The following is a 15052-nucleotide window of genomic DNA, read 5'->3' as shown; positions in this document are numbered from 1 at the left end:
TTAATATTTATCAAAGTATGAGTGCACAGTTTTTTTAGTAACCTCTTGTGCAACAGAGGGTAGACATTTTAAATAATCAACAAATACTGATTTAGTTCTACAAGCAATAGGTTTGAAGGAGCAAATTCAATTAAGGGTTTTTTTAACAAGTATGGGTTTTGTGCCTGACAGATTTAGGTTCCTGTCCTAGCTCTGTGACTTACTAGGTCTTTGATCTTATATAAATTAGTAATCCGTTTTACCTGTAAAAAATAGGGAGAATAATATTAATTACCTGTGGAAAGCACTTAGCATAGTGCCTGGCATATAGGGTTCATTAAATATTAGATTCTGTTATTAATCATCCAGTAGGTATATATTGCCTATTCTATGTGCTAGGCACTGTAAGTCTTTCAGAAGAGATTGTTAATGAGTAAATATTCACATGAATATTTACACAATATGGTAAGAGCTAAGGAAAAACAGTATCATGTCAGGATAACAAGAGAAAGATTATCTAACTTTAGGGCATCAAGGCGGATTTCCCCAAGAAAGTAACATTTGTGCAGAGATTTGAAGGATGAGTGGGAGCTAAATAAGCAGAGTAAAGGGAACATTGTGTATAAGCATGAAGCAGCATGCCACATTTGAGAGTGTAAGATGCTGGTATGCCTGGAGTGATGAGTGAGGGTAAAGTGACCTGAGAGAGGAAGACCCCCTAACAGGGCCAGGTCACATGCAGCTGTGTGGGCTGTGTTAATGATCTTGGGTGTTAGCAGGGAAATGACACAGTCAAATTAGTTTTTTTACCACTCTGATCATTCCTGCAATGGCTTTACCACTCTGACCTTTCCTCCAGATGGAGGAGAAGATGTAGGGAGAGTAGTTAGAAAACCATTGCAGGAATCAGGCTAGGGAAGATAGAAGTGGAAAAAAACTTAGAGATTTTTCCTGAGGGCAGATGGATAGAAACTGATGGATTGGATATGGGCAGCAAGAGGTGGCAAACATTTCTATTTTTCTCTGGCTTTGGCAATTAATTTGACTGCTAATAGATAGCCTGTGCTCCTCCACTCTCTTTTTGAGACAGTCTTGCTCTGTCACCCATACTGGAGTGTAATGGCACGATCTCAGCTCACTGCAACCTCTGCTTCCCAGTTTCAAGTGATTCTGCTGCCTTAGCCTCCTGAGTAGCTGGGATTCTAGGCACGTGCCACCATGCCCAGCTAATTTTTGTATTTTTAGTAGAGACACGATTTTACCATGTTGCCAAGGCTGGTCTTGAATGCCTGACCTGGTGATCCACCTGCCTCAGCCTCCCAAAGTGCTGGGATTACAGGCGTGAGCCACTGTGGCTGGCCTTTCTCATTTTATTTTTTTTATTTTTAATTTTTTTTGAGACAGGGTCTATACCTGGGACTATAGGGATGTGTCGCTATGCTTGGCTAATTTTTTTTTTTTTTTTTTATTTTTTAGTAGAGACAAGGTCTCGCTATGTTGCCCAGGCTGGTCTCGAGCTCCCAGGCTCAAGTGCTCTGCTCACCTCAGCCTTCCAAAGTGCTGGGATTATAGGTATGAGCCCCTGCACCTGACCCAGTCGCTCTTATTGAGAGAGGAATTCTAGAAGAGAACTAAGATGGAGAGGGCAGACAGGTTTTTTTTTTAGAAAAAGACATCTTTTTAAAAAGAGTTTGAGATTCCATCGGAACATTTAAGAGAAGGAGGAGGCAATTATGATCTCAACAATGAAGAGGATTATACAAGAGCAACATATGACATGGTTCTTTCCATCATGAAGCTTACATGCTGGTCCAGAAGATAAGATACATTTTTTAGTGTAATGAATACTACAAGACTGTGATTGAAAGCATTCTGAAAGAGTAGTACAGTAAGTGGAGTGAGGCCACTTTGGTCATGGTAATCTCAAAGTTTCAGAGATAAGGAAATATTTAAGATGGACTTTAAAGGATGAGCAGTGTGGGAGGGAGGGAGAAGCATTCCAACAGTAAATGGAAAAACAGGTAGTTAGTCAAAGGGGTGTGGTGAGGGTCTGGGTGGTCAGTTACTAGTTACAGAGCAGTTTAGTATTTATCACAGGTCAACCAAGAATCTTTTGTATGTAATAATTTGACTTCTATAATGTGTTTTCATATATCTCATGAGAAATGGTCTTATATGACTTAATTCTGTCTTATGTCTCTGACTTTTCTACTTATTGAAAAGTTCATATTATTGAAACCCAGTATTCTATTGTTGACCTATAATAGAACTATAAATATTATTCTCTGACAGAATGCTATGAAGATGTGCCACTGAATGATAGTTGTTCTTTCCAGCTTGATTATCTTAGGGGAAAAATGGCATGTGATTTAATTTATATGAGAGTACCTAGTAGACTTTACGGGATTATGAAAATGCAAAGTTCCCCCCCCCCAAAAAAAATGAAAATGCAAAGTGTTATTAATCCTTTCATATATTCCATGTTACTCTTCAGAACCTAGAAGTAAATATTTTTTGCTCTGTAGCAAAGTGACTGCGATCAGTGGACGTTTTCCTAGCAACTGTGTCTAAATCTGGAGTCTGAAAAGCCCAGCTCTCTTAGGCCAGGATCATTTTTGGAAGTGTGTAGTGATCTTTCTTTCCCACTGAATTGTGGTTTTGTTTGCTATTAACAAAAATATAGTTTAAAAAAAATTAGCACAGATATAATAAGCCTAAATCACTAATTCAAAATATTTTTCTAAATTACCCAATTAAGATTCAAGATGCCCCCCTCACCCCATTCACTTAGTTATCTATAACTGGGGACATTTTCTAAATGGAACATTTTCAGGCATTACTTGTATATCAATTATTACTTAATCAGTACCCCTTCCCTGTTTTCTTTAGGCTCGAGTTGAAAGAACACTTATATTTGAGTCAGAGGGCTTTGTAGGACTATGAATAGAGATGGTATTTCAGAGTTTCATCACATATCAGAGTCCTTTCCTTTTTTATTTCTTGGGACAAGGACCTGGTAACATCTGTTTATTCTTACTCAAAATGCTTGCATTAAGTTACCTTTGCTAATTATCTCTTAAAGTATTCCCTAACACTCTCCTTCCCAAGTACAGAAAAAGCATGTGAAGTGTTTTTGATGCATGATTATAACAGTTGCATTGTGAAATACTAGGATTATCATTTTTTCCCCAATCAAATAAGAGTAGTTTCCCTTCTTTCTTTACCTCATTGTTCTTTGAAGCTACTGGTGTTTTAAAAATGGTATGAAAATGTTGTTTCCATAGCAACACCCTACTAGTTTCTTATGGAAAACGTGGCATCTTTTACAAGTTGGATTGAAAAAAAAAAGAAATGCTTTTCGAAAGAGTTTATTTATCAAATCAAGCCAATAGAACATAACTGTTTATTTCTTTTAGAAGCATTGTTAAGCAGAATGTAACAAAGGATTTTACACTTTGATGCAAATAAAGTGAGCTTCCTAGTGTTTTCTTGCTTATGTAAAAGTTTATCTTTGAATTTGAATTGTCAACATTTCACATCTCATAATTAGGCTTGAACAATTTAAAAAACTTAAGTACTGCCAAATTTTAGTGAAATAATTCCTAGGTTCTATTTAAAGGTGCTTATTATCTGTACCCAGAAGCTGATTGGTTGCTTATGAGACTGTTAGTGCAATGCCCATATTACCCTTGTGATGATTTCTCACTCTTAGGCTGCACAAGGAATGATAGATTTTGTTCAGCATCTGTATCTCTCTCTCTCTCTCTCTCTCTCTTTCTTTTTCTGTCTATTCATTTTGTAAAATCAATGCTATTTTAGTTATTTTTACATTTAAATTGTATAAATTATGTTATCCATTTTATGCTGTATCTATCTATTTATCTATCTATCTATCTAAATCATTATAACCAGGCTCAAAGACATCTTTATTAATCAAAACAGGAACCATTAGAATCAACACATTTTTGCTAATGAGAAATAAGTTTGTATTCCTGTGGTGTAAAAATCCTTGCTTTGGGATTTGGTGAACTCTTGGAAAGCATTTTCTGCATCCTGCCGGTTATGGAAGCGTTTTCCTTGCAAAAAGTTGTCAAGATGTTTGAAGAAGTGGTAGTTGGTTGGTGAATATGGCAGATGAGCCAAAACTTTGTAGCTCAATTTGTTCAACTTTTGAAGCGTTGTTGTACAATGTGTAGTCGGGCATTGTCGTGGAGAATTGGGCCCTTTCTTGTTGATCAACGCTGGCGCAGGCGTTGCAGTTTTTGTGCATCTCATCGATGTGCTGAGCATACTTCTCAGATGTAATGGTTTCGCCATGAGTCAGAAAGCTGTAGTGGGTCAGACCGACAGCAGACCACCAAACTGTGACCACGATCTTTTTTTGATGCAAGCTTGGCTTTGGGAAGGGCTTTGGAGCTGCTTCTCAGCCTAACCACTGAGCTGGTTATTGTATAAAATCCATTTTTTATCACACGTCAAAATCCGATCAAGAAATGGTTTGTTGTTGTGTAGAATAAGAGAAGATGACATTTCTGATGATTTTTTTTTTTTCTGCTCAGCTCATGAGGCACTCACTTATTGAGCTATTTCTCCTTTCCAATTTGCTTCAAATGCCAAACGACCTAGAATGGTCAACCTTGAGTTCTTCAGCAACTTCTCATGTAGCTGTAAGAGATCAGCTTCGATGATTGCTCTCAGTTGGTCATTGTCAACTTCTGATGGCCTGCCACTAAGCTCCTCATCTTTAAGACTCTGTCCCCTTTGCAAAACTTCTTGAACCACCACTGCAATATGTGTTCGTTAGCAGCTCCTAGGCCAAAGGCATTGTTGTAAGCAAGTTGTCTCCACTGCTTTAAAACCCATTTTGAGCTCAGATAAGAAAATAGCTCAAATTTGCTTTTTGTCTAACATCATTTCCATAGTTTTTTCTTTTTTTGAAATGGAGTCTCACTCTGTTGCCCAGGCTGGAGTGCAGAGTCCTGGCTGGAATGTGATCTCAGCTCACTGCAACGTCCGTCTCCCAGGTTCAAGCTGCAAGGCTGTGTCCCTCACTATTATTGGTTCGAACCCCGAGAGCACACCAACAAACAACACAAGGCAGTGTGGAGCAACACGCCATGCCTGGGTGCAGACGGGCTAAGGCCTAAAATCAGCCCTATTTATATTTAGTAATATTCAATTTCATCTCAACATTTGGGTCATTATTTTTCTGAGAGGGTTTAGGGAAGATATTGTATTTATAGTTAAAATTATTAATCCCGCGTTTCCCTCTTCTGTTTGCTTAGTTCTCTCTTGCTAAATTTAGTTTAATTTCTATTAACTCAGTCTTTTGGGATTTTTCAACATCCAAAAGCATGACGTATTCCATATTCTGGTTTGGCTACCATTCTCTATCCTTTGTTGCTATGGTTTTTGAAAGCTACAGATCTGTAAGACATCCTTTGAAATTAACAAATTATATTTTATGGATATTAGATTTAATGTACTTTAATTATTTACTCATTCAACAAATTCTAAATGCTGAAGATGTAATAGTAAAAAATGCATACAATAATAATTCTGTACTATTGGAGCTCACACAGTAGGTACCAGTTAAAGACACTTTGATTTTGCTCACTTGGCTGTATTCATTTCTGCATTCATGGGACTGTTTTGAAAGACTCCAATAGCTGGTACCTTTCCCATATCTGTATAATTTAGAATTCTGAGTAGTTTTGTATATTTCATTTTCTACCTAGGGGTTTGTATATTAATTGACCTAGGGGTTTATATATTAATACTTCTGGTATTGCACTGTAGTTTTAGACATACTTAATTCTGGCACAGAAACAATAAAAAAAAGATCTTATCTAGCTATCTAATAAATTTAGAAGAGATATTTTATGAAATAGTTGAAGATTCACCCTACTTGATTGCCAAGTCTTCTCAGTTTTTCCATTCAAAAAGCTTTTCAACTTTAGCTTTTTCGTTTTTACTTTTAGTGTGCCTTTATTATCTTGTTATGCCTAAACTTTAGCAATAGTGTTCTGTTCTGCTTGCCTCTCTGCCACCCTGTCCTAAACAAAACCACTGGACTGATCTCAAATTTTAGATCAGTTGTATTACTTTTCTGCTCCAGAAGCTTTCCAGGTAGACCCAGAACCATACAGTAAAATTTGGGGAAGGTGATTGGACAGCCTACCTTGATGTCCCTAAGGATCGGTGGGGCATTGTGGTCAGTCATACTCCTTCACCCCTTACCACATTATGCACTTGTTTTGTTGATACGTATTTTTTTCTTTCTCTGTTTTTCTTTACAGATATTGAAGAGATAGAAGGGATCCTTCTGAATAGTAAAGCTAGAGAGGTTATTTTGGATTTAGTTTCTATTGCCTTGAGTCAGGATTGCAATTTAGTAGGGTTTTATGTACTTTGTTGCATTTATAATGGCTAATTTTAAAAATTACTTTCTTTTTGAGACACAGTGTTGCTCTGTCACCCAGGCTGGAGTGCAGTGGTGTAATCGCGGCTCACTGCAGCCTCTGCCTCCCCGGTTCAAGCAATTCTGCTTCAGCCTCCTGAGTAGCTAGGATTACAGGCTCCCCCACCACGCCTGGCTAATTTTTGTATTTTTAGTAGAGATGGGGTTTCACCATGTTGACCAGACTGATCTCAAACTCCTGACCTTATGATCCACCTGCCTTGGCCTCCCAAAGTGCTGGGATTACGGGTGTGAGCCACCGTGCTCAGCATAAAATTACTTTCTTTTAAACTAGTTTTTTTTTTTTTTAATTAGAATGTTAGTATGTTTTCCAGTCTCAGCTTGTGCAGTAAATGATTACTGTCAATTGTAGACTGCATATAAAAGATACAGTGAGTGTTACTGGTTTTTGTTAATAATTTCTTTCTACATTATGGAAAGAGAATGTTCTAATACTCAGCAAGGGAAGAAACATCACAATTTATAATAACAATTTAGCTACCTAGCATTTGAGCTTGTGGGCATGGCTTTGGCCACATAATTTCTGTGAGACTTATTCAAGAGCTGAAGTATAAAAAGGCCTTTAATTGTCATTTGTGAAAATCAGGAGTGATTAGTATAAGTTTGTTTTATTTAGAACTTTTGGTGGTGGACACAAGAGAAAATCCATATGTAATTTTACTGCATTTACCTTTGTCATTATTTTGTAGGTCAGGAGTCTACCATTGTTTAGAGTAAAAGATATTCAGTTTTAGAGACGGGGTTAACTTTTTTCCCCTAGTATACTTATTATTGTTAATACTGCTGTTTAACACCTATTCCAAAATTTAGTGGTGTGAAACACTCTTTTTATTATACACATTAATTCTGCAACTTGTGCCCTCTGAAAGGGCACTGTGGGGATGGATTTTCTCAGCCCTGTGGTGACTGGGATCTCATTTGGGAAGACTGGAAAGTTTGAGATGGACACATTTGACTCCTGGGGACTGAAATAATTTGATGGCTTGTTAACCAACATGTCTGGTACCTAGACTAGGACTGTTGATCAGAGTGCCTACATTTGGCCTTGCTTCTGTATAACATGGTGGCCTTATGTGTTAAGTGAACAAGGACAAATCTGCTTTTTTTGACAAAGCCTTGAAAGCTGAGCATTGTCATTTCCACAGCATTCTATTGGTTACAAGTACACACCTCTTGCTGAGGAAGTTGACAATGTTTTTGGAAGAGCGTGTGGTACAGAGATACTGTTGTGACCATTTTTAGAAAAGACATTCTGTCACAATAGTTAAGTCTAACAGTTGCCACTGTTTGTTTTGAATCTGTATTTTATAATAACATTAGAGATAAAAGATCAGGAATCCTTTTTTCTTTTTTTTTGAGACAGGGTCTCACTGTGTCACCCAGGTGGCATGATCATGGCTCACTGCTGCTGCAGCCTCCCCAGACTCAGGTGGTCCTCCCACCTCGTCATCCTGAGTAGCTGGGACCTCAGGCATGTCCCACCATGCCTGACTAATTTTTGTAGAGACTGGGTCTCCTTATGTTGCCTAGGCTAGGAATTCTTTATCTTATTCTAGGACTTTGAGGTCTGTAAACTGAAAGTTGACAACATTATTTTAGAAAGTATTTTTTAAATGTATTTTTCTATTAATTTGAAAATTAAAATTTTAAAACTTTTTTTTTTTTAAAAAGCAGGGATGAGATCTCACTATGTTGCCCAGGCTGGTTTCAGACTCCTCAGTTCAAGTGATCCTCCTGCCTTGGCCTCCCAAAGTGCTGGGATTACAGGTGTGAGCCACCGTACCTGGCCAAAACTTTTTTTTTTTTTAAGTCAAAATTGCTTAGGAATTTGCTTCCCATCCTTTACTTTAAATAAGCACAGGGTGCTCGCTTTGGCAGCACTAGAATTGGAATGACACAGAGAGTAGCGTGGCCCCTGTGCAAAGATGACATGCAAATCTGTGAAGTGTTCCATATTTAAAAAAAAAAAAAATTTAAAAAACCCACAAGTGTAGGGTATTGTGGATTGCTAGTGTATCCATTTAGATTATGTGCAGTTTTAATTATTGCTGCATGTGAAAACTATATAAAATAGTTTCCCATTGAGAGGAATCAATTAAAATTTGCCATGCCATATTCATTTATGGAGATTATAGTTTAAAAAAATCCTACACACATACAGACAAGAGAAATTATAAGAAGAAAAAGAAAGTAGGATAAACCTTGTGTGTCCTTTGATCTTACTTTTAAGAATGAATGTGCAAGGAAACACAAGTCATGTTTTTCTTATCTGGCAAGGGTCTTGTTAATGGAAGCGAGAAGCCAGAAAAGCTGAAGAAACCGTTTATGTGTGCCTAGCCGGAAAACATTGGACTTTGGGAGTCCTTTTTGATAAGAAAGTGGCTTAATTTGAAAAGGCTGGGAACCTTACCTAAATTTGAATTAAAGCCTTATTTTAGAAAATCTTGCAAGCAAAATAAGTGATACGATTGGAGAGGCCTTGGTGAAGTTCTCCAAACTGGTTGGTTTGTGGTTGTGTGCAGGGGAACAGTGAAGGCTTCCTACATACGATATTACTCCTCTAGAATTGTTGAGGTTTTTTTTCCTTGCAGTCTCTCAATTCAAGGTCTTAAAGGAATTGGCGACAGTGCCATTTAGCATGTATAGCATGTAACAAAACAAATTTCTTTTCTTTTCTTTTTTTTTTTTGAGACAAGAGTCTTGCTCTGTCTTTCGGGAGTGCAGTGGCATGATCTTAGCTCACTGCAGCCTGGGCTTCCCGGGTTCAAGCTATTCTCCTATCTGAGCCTCCCGAGTAGCTGGGACTACAGGTGCATACCTCCATGCCCTGCTAAGTTTTGTATTTTTAGTAGAGACAAGGTTTCACCATGTTGGCCAGGCTGTTCTCGATCTCCTGAACTCAGGTAATCTGCCTGCCTTGGCCTCGCAGAGTGTTGGGATTACAGGCATGAGCCACTGTGCCTGGCCCAAATGAAATTCTGATGTATCTTAGTGAAGCTAGCGTTAAGAGCATGCTGATGCCATCAAAGAATTCTTGTTTTGTGAACGCATTTTGGAAAGTGGAAAGACCACTGAGATATAAAACAGTGAAAAGGGACTTGCCAGCAAAACTGATTGAGTACCTGGCAGCACATCTGGTTTTGCTGCTTTGGTGCAGGAAGACGCTCCATAAGTTGCTATGAATCATTGCTTTTACATTGGCATCAGAGCCTCTGCCAAAGATCGTGAAAGTCTTGTCAAAGGTCTCTAAAGTCACACTTGAACCTAGCCAGGGCTTTGAATCATTTCCTTGTCAAGAATGTCTCTTGAGAAATGGGAGACAAATATGAGATTATTTTCTATTGCAGAGAAGTTCATTGATTCTGTAAAGAGCAAGTCTCAAAGTACTGGGAATTCTCGTTCTATTTGCTGCTACATAACTTCATGAATCAGGGTTTTCAGAACACTTGGGGCAATCTATTGGATTGTTAAAACCACTGTGATGGCTGGGAGTGGTGGCTCACACCTGTAATCCCAGCACTTTGGGAGGCAGGAGGCTGAGGTGGGCAGATCACAAGGCCAGGAGTTCGAGACCAGTCTGACCAACATGGTGAAGCCCTGTCTCTACTAAAAATACAAAAATTAGCCTGGCGTACCTATAATCCCAGCTACTCAAAAGGCTGACGCAGGAGAATCACTTGAACACAGGAGGCGGAGGTTGCAGTGAGCCGAGATTGTGCCACTGCACTCCAGCCTAGGCAACAGAGTGAGACTCTGTCTCAAAAAAACAAAACAAAACAAAAAAAACCACAAACCATACTATTCTAGCTCTTTATTCAAGAGAAACAGTAGCAGCTTTCTAACTGAAATAGACTTCTGTGAAATCTATTTTTATTTTTATTTATTTATTTATTTTCTTTTCTTGGTTCCGCATCCTGGCTGGATATTTTTCTCTATTATCTTTTCTAGTCAAAGCATTTTTTTTTTTTTTACATTGGGAGAGTTTAATGTGTTTACACGAATGTATTTATTCATATGTTTAGATTTATTTATTTTTTTTTTGAGTCAGGGTCTCACCCTTTCACCCAGGCTGGAGTGCAATGGTAAGATCATGGCTTACCGCAGCTTCCATCTCCCATGCTAAAGTGCTCCCCTCACCTCAGCTTCCCACATAGCTGGGACTGCAGGCATAGGCACAGTGGGACCCTGTCTCTACAAAAAAAATTAAAAATTAGTCACCATGGCTGACTATTTTTAAAATTTTTTGTAGAGACAGGGTCCCACTGTGTTGCCCAGGCTGATCTCAAACTCCTGGGCTCAAATGATCCTCCCGCCTCAGCCTCCCAAAGTATTGGGATTACAGGAATGGGCTACCACACCTGACCTAGAATTATTTTTGCTATCTTCTTGTGATTTTTGTCTCATGCTTCCCCCTCCCACTTCTTTTCTGACTTGTATAATATTACTTGAATTTTTCTTATTTCTTTTTTCTCCCTGAACTTGCAGTTTGAAAATGACTTATACTCTTTCTAATTCAGTACTTACACTTACATTTTTACATACATATTTAACTTAAATATTTGAGTCCTCCCAGCTTCTGCCAGAGTAGTACAAGGACTTTAGAACTCTTTACCTCAGATCTGTCCCTCCTGCTATTTCTATTATTTTAGCTCTACCTTGTTTTCACTTAACTACTCCACTCCCTACCCCAACTTTATGTATTTTAGTTCCTTTACAGTCAGGGCTTATTTGGATTGACTTATATGACTTTGCTTTTTTGTATATACTCCTTATTTAGGTGTATCTTTTAGTGATTTAGCAACAATATGTGAATGGCAAATTTTATCAGTTGTTGCCTGAAAATGTCTTTATTTTGCCCTCACTTAAAAATATAATTTGGCTTGATATAGAATGAGAAGGTTTTTTTGTTTGTTTGTGTTTTGTTTTTTTGGCACTTTGAAGATTTCTCCATGGTTCTCTGGCTTTGGTTGTTGCTGATGGGATGTCAGCCATCAGTGTAATTGTCTTGCCTTTCTAGGGTAATATTTTCTCTCTGTGTGTGATTTTAAGGTTTTCTCTTTGCTTTTGTTCTACACACTGTACACAACACAAGCCCAGGACATACAACAAGCTTCCTTATTGCCTCCCCAGGCCAGGCCAGTTAATAGAGTTTTCCTAGTCTTGTTTTCACTGACATGGTAGCTATTCCTAGGGCTCTGGACTCTGCAGGAGGCTAATTCCACACCTCAAATATATACAGTTAAGGGATCATCTTCTGTTTTTGAGTGGGAGTTTAGAACCCTAGCTCCTAGGGCCTATATCCAAATTTCAAATCCTCCTGGACTTTATACATCAGACCGTTGCATTCTTTTGGCTTTCATTTGTTCCTGGCACCTGGTGTCTTAGTCCATTTGGGCTGCTCCAACAAAACACCTTGGACTGGGTAGCTTATAGGCAACAGAAATTTGGGGTCAAGATCAAGGCACCAACAGATTGGGTGTCTGGTGAGGGCTTGCTCTCTGCTTCATAGATGGAGCCTTCTAATGGTGGCCTCATATGGCAGAAGGGACAAACAGGCTCCTGTAGGCCTCCTTTACAAAGGCACTAATCTCATTCATGAAAATGCCACCCTCTGAATTTAATCACCCCCAAAAGGCCCCACCCCTTAATAAAACCATAGTACTTGGGGATTTTCCTTTTTGACTTTTCAAATGTACCATTTAAAATGTGTTTAATGAGAGAAATAAAGAAAATGAGACAGTCTTGAAAAGATGAGTCATAATGGAATCAGAGACCTTTGAAACATGGAGAATTTATTTCTCCATTTCATGAGATTTCTAGAGCATTAGTATAAATGTCAGTTGAAGTGTATAATATGTCTGTAGCTCTAAGGTCTCATTGATTGACTGATTGTCTGCTTTATTCCATAAAAAGATTTAAAGTATATGCAAGGGCCCAAGTATTTCATTCATAAAGGATATATACATATATATGTATATATCTAAATTGCTACTGTTATGTTATATATCATATAAGCACTCCTGTATAAAAAAAAAAAAGCCTAGCACTTTGGGAGGCCGAAGTAGGTGGATCACCTGAGGTCAGGAGTTCAAGACCACCCTGGCCATCATGGTGAAACCCCATCTTTAAAAAAAAAAAAAATTAAAAAAAGAAAAAAGAAAATAAAGCAAGCCACAAAACTCATGCTTTCTATTTATTAAAAGTATCAATCCCTGGACCAGTGGGTCACTGGACCAATATATATATTTATCTATATATCGATACACAGAGATCAATATATATAGAGATACACATAGATCTCTCTCTCCCTCTGCTGTCTCTATATCTGTATATCTCTTATAAAATTATGTACTTGGGCCCCTGTTTCATGTTTAACTTGAGGAATTTGTTAGAGCCTGAGGCTATTCTAGGTATGTTCAGATAATGTGAATATTCTCGAAAGATTATTTAATACTTCTATAATCTTTCTCTAGAAAGATTCTTTGCCATGATCTAAGGCAGTGGTTCTCAAAGCATGGTTCCCGAGTCTACAGCATTAGCACCACCTGGGATCATACAGTATGTACTGTTCATAAGTCATTGTTAGGTTTTTTCCTTTGTTATGATTTTTCAATTAAGGTTTTATAAAATATTTGAACTCATAGGTGGTCCAGTGATTGATACTTTTAATAAATAGAAAGTATGAGTTTTGTGGCTTGCTTTTTTTTAATATAGGCATGCTTATTAATTCTGTAGTGTAATATGCTAAATACTCTAATAAAATGATGCATGTGTCTGTGTATTTATGCTTCCCTTATACTTGAGCATCCTTCATTTTTAAAGGAATATTTTTAAAAGTTAAACGTTAGATATGGAATTAAATATTTCATATCTTTAGATTAATTATCTTATTTTAAAAATAATCTGCCTACCCTAAGCTCAGAAGAGAAATTATAATATTAGTTAGCCTCATGGTTTTAAAACATAATTAGCATTGTTACACTTCCTTCCAGACAGAAAATGCATGCTTTCTTGGTAAATGTAGTATCCTTTTGTTCATAAAGAATGTCATTAAGTAGTGCCAAACTATTTTAGGGTGCTAAAATAAAAATATTTACAACTCAAAAATAATTTAAAACTATTCTTAGAAGGATGTTCCATTTTTTTCTGTTACTTAAATCATATAAAAATGTTTAGAAATGCAAACTGCTTGACATTTTGGGATTCAGAGACTTTGATGATCATTTACAAAAGTTTCTGCCAAAGATGGCCAGGTGTGATGGCTCATGCCTGTAATCCCAGCACTTTGGGAGGCCAAGGTGGGTGGACCTCATGGGGTCAGGAGTTCGAGACCGGCCTTGCCAATATGACAAAAACCTGTCTCTACTAAAAATACACAAATTAGCCAGGAATGATGGCGCATGCCTGTAATCTCAAGTACTCAGGAGGCTGAGGCAGGAGAATCGCTTGAACCTGGGAGGTGGAGGTTGCAGTGAGCCGAGATTGCCCCATAGCACTCCAGCCTGGGCAACAGAGCGACTAGTCTAAAAAAAAAGGTTTCTGCCAAAGAACTGAAATATGCAAAATGAATGACAGAGTAGTTAGTACCATTGTAAAGACATTAAAGACTCATTTTCTACCAGGTTCTTAAGTATTTAAACAAAGCCCCATACAGCACCTTGAATATAGGAGTGTTCAGCAAGTGTTGGTTGAGTTTAAGTGACCAAGTTATTTTTGACCCTATTAGTCTATTAGCATAATGCTGTCTTTTTCACTTAATGATTAAGCTACTGTTAGATATGTTAGGTATAATGAGCTGGTCCTCAGTGTCCTTAAGATCATTATAAGATGTAAAATCAGAGGAGGGTAAGGAAAATGTTAAAGGAAATAGTTAACATTCTACAAAAATATGGCTAAAACCAGGCTATAGACTTGAAGAATTCAATAAAAGGTGATTGCCTAATAGATTTTAAAATGAATATTCATGGCTGGGCGCTGGGGCTCACGGCTGTAATCCCCATACTTTGGGAGGCTGAGACAGATGAATCACCAGGTCAAGAGATCCTGACCGACTTGGTGAAACGCTGTCTCTACTAAAAATACAAAAATTAGCTGGGTGTGGTGGGAGGCACCTATAATCCCAGCTACTTGGGAGGCTGAGGCAGGAGAATCGCTTGAACCCCGGAGGCAGAGATTTCAGTGAGCTGAGATCGTGCCACTGTACTCCAGCCTGGGTAACAGTGAGACTCAGTCTTAAAAAAAAAAATGAATATTCACAAAAAAGAAACCACATTAAAAAATGGGCAAGGTACTTGGAAAGACATTTTTTGGCTGGGTGTGGTGGCTCATGCTTGTAATCCCAGCACTTTGGGAGGCTGAGGTGGGCGGATCACCTAAGGTCAGGAGTTCAAGATCAGCTTGGACAACATGGTGAAACCCCGTTTCTACTAAAAATACAAAACTTAGCTGGGCGTGGTGGCATACACCTGTAATCCCAGCTACTGGGGAGGCTGAGGCTGGAGAATTGCTTGTACCTGGGAGATGGGGGTTGCAGTGAGCCGAGATTGTGCCACTGTGTTTCAGCCTGGGCGACAGAGTGAGACTGCCTCAAAA

General features: G+C 38.2%; 1 protein-coding gene and 1 pseudogene across 5 annotated transcripts in view; both read left to right on the top strand.

The window, feature by feature from the left end:
• The window catches only part of CDK19 (cyclin dependent kinase 19), a 200354-nt gene that overhangs the window by 92200 nt on the left and 93102 nt on the right, over window positions 1–15052 (top strand). The window lies entirely within an intron of this gene.
• LOC119466816 lies at window positions 8323–8420 on the top strand (annotated as a pseudogene).

The sequence above is a fragment of the Cebus imitator genome, unplaced genomic scaffold (assembly GCF_001604975.1).
Source record: "Cebus imitator isolate Cc_AM_T3 unplaced genomic scaffold, Cebus_imitator-1.0 Scaffold231, whole genome shotgun sequence".
Classification (NCBI taxonomy): domain Eukaryota; kingdom Metazoa; phylum Chordata; class Mammalia; order Primates; family Cebidae; genus Cebus; species Cebus imitator.
This window is presented reverse-complemented; position numbering and strand designations above follow the sequence as displayed.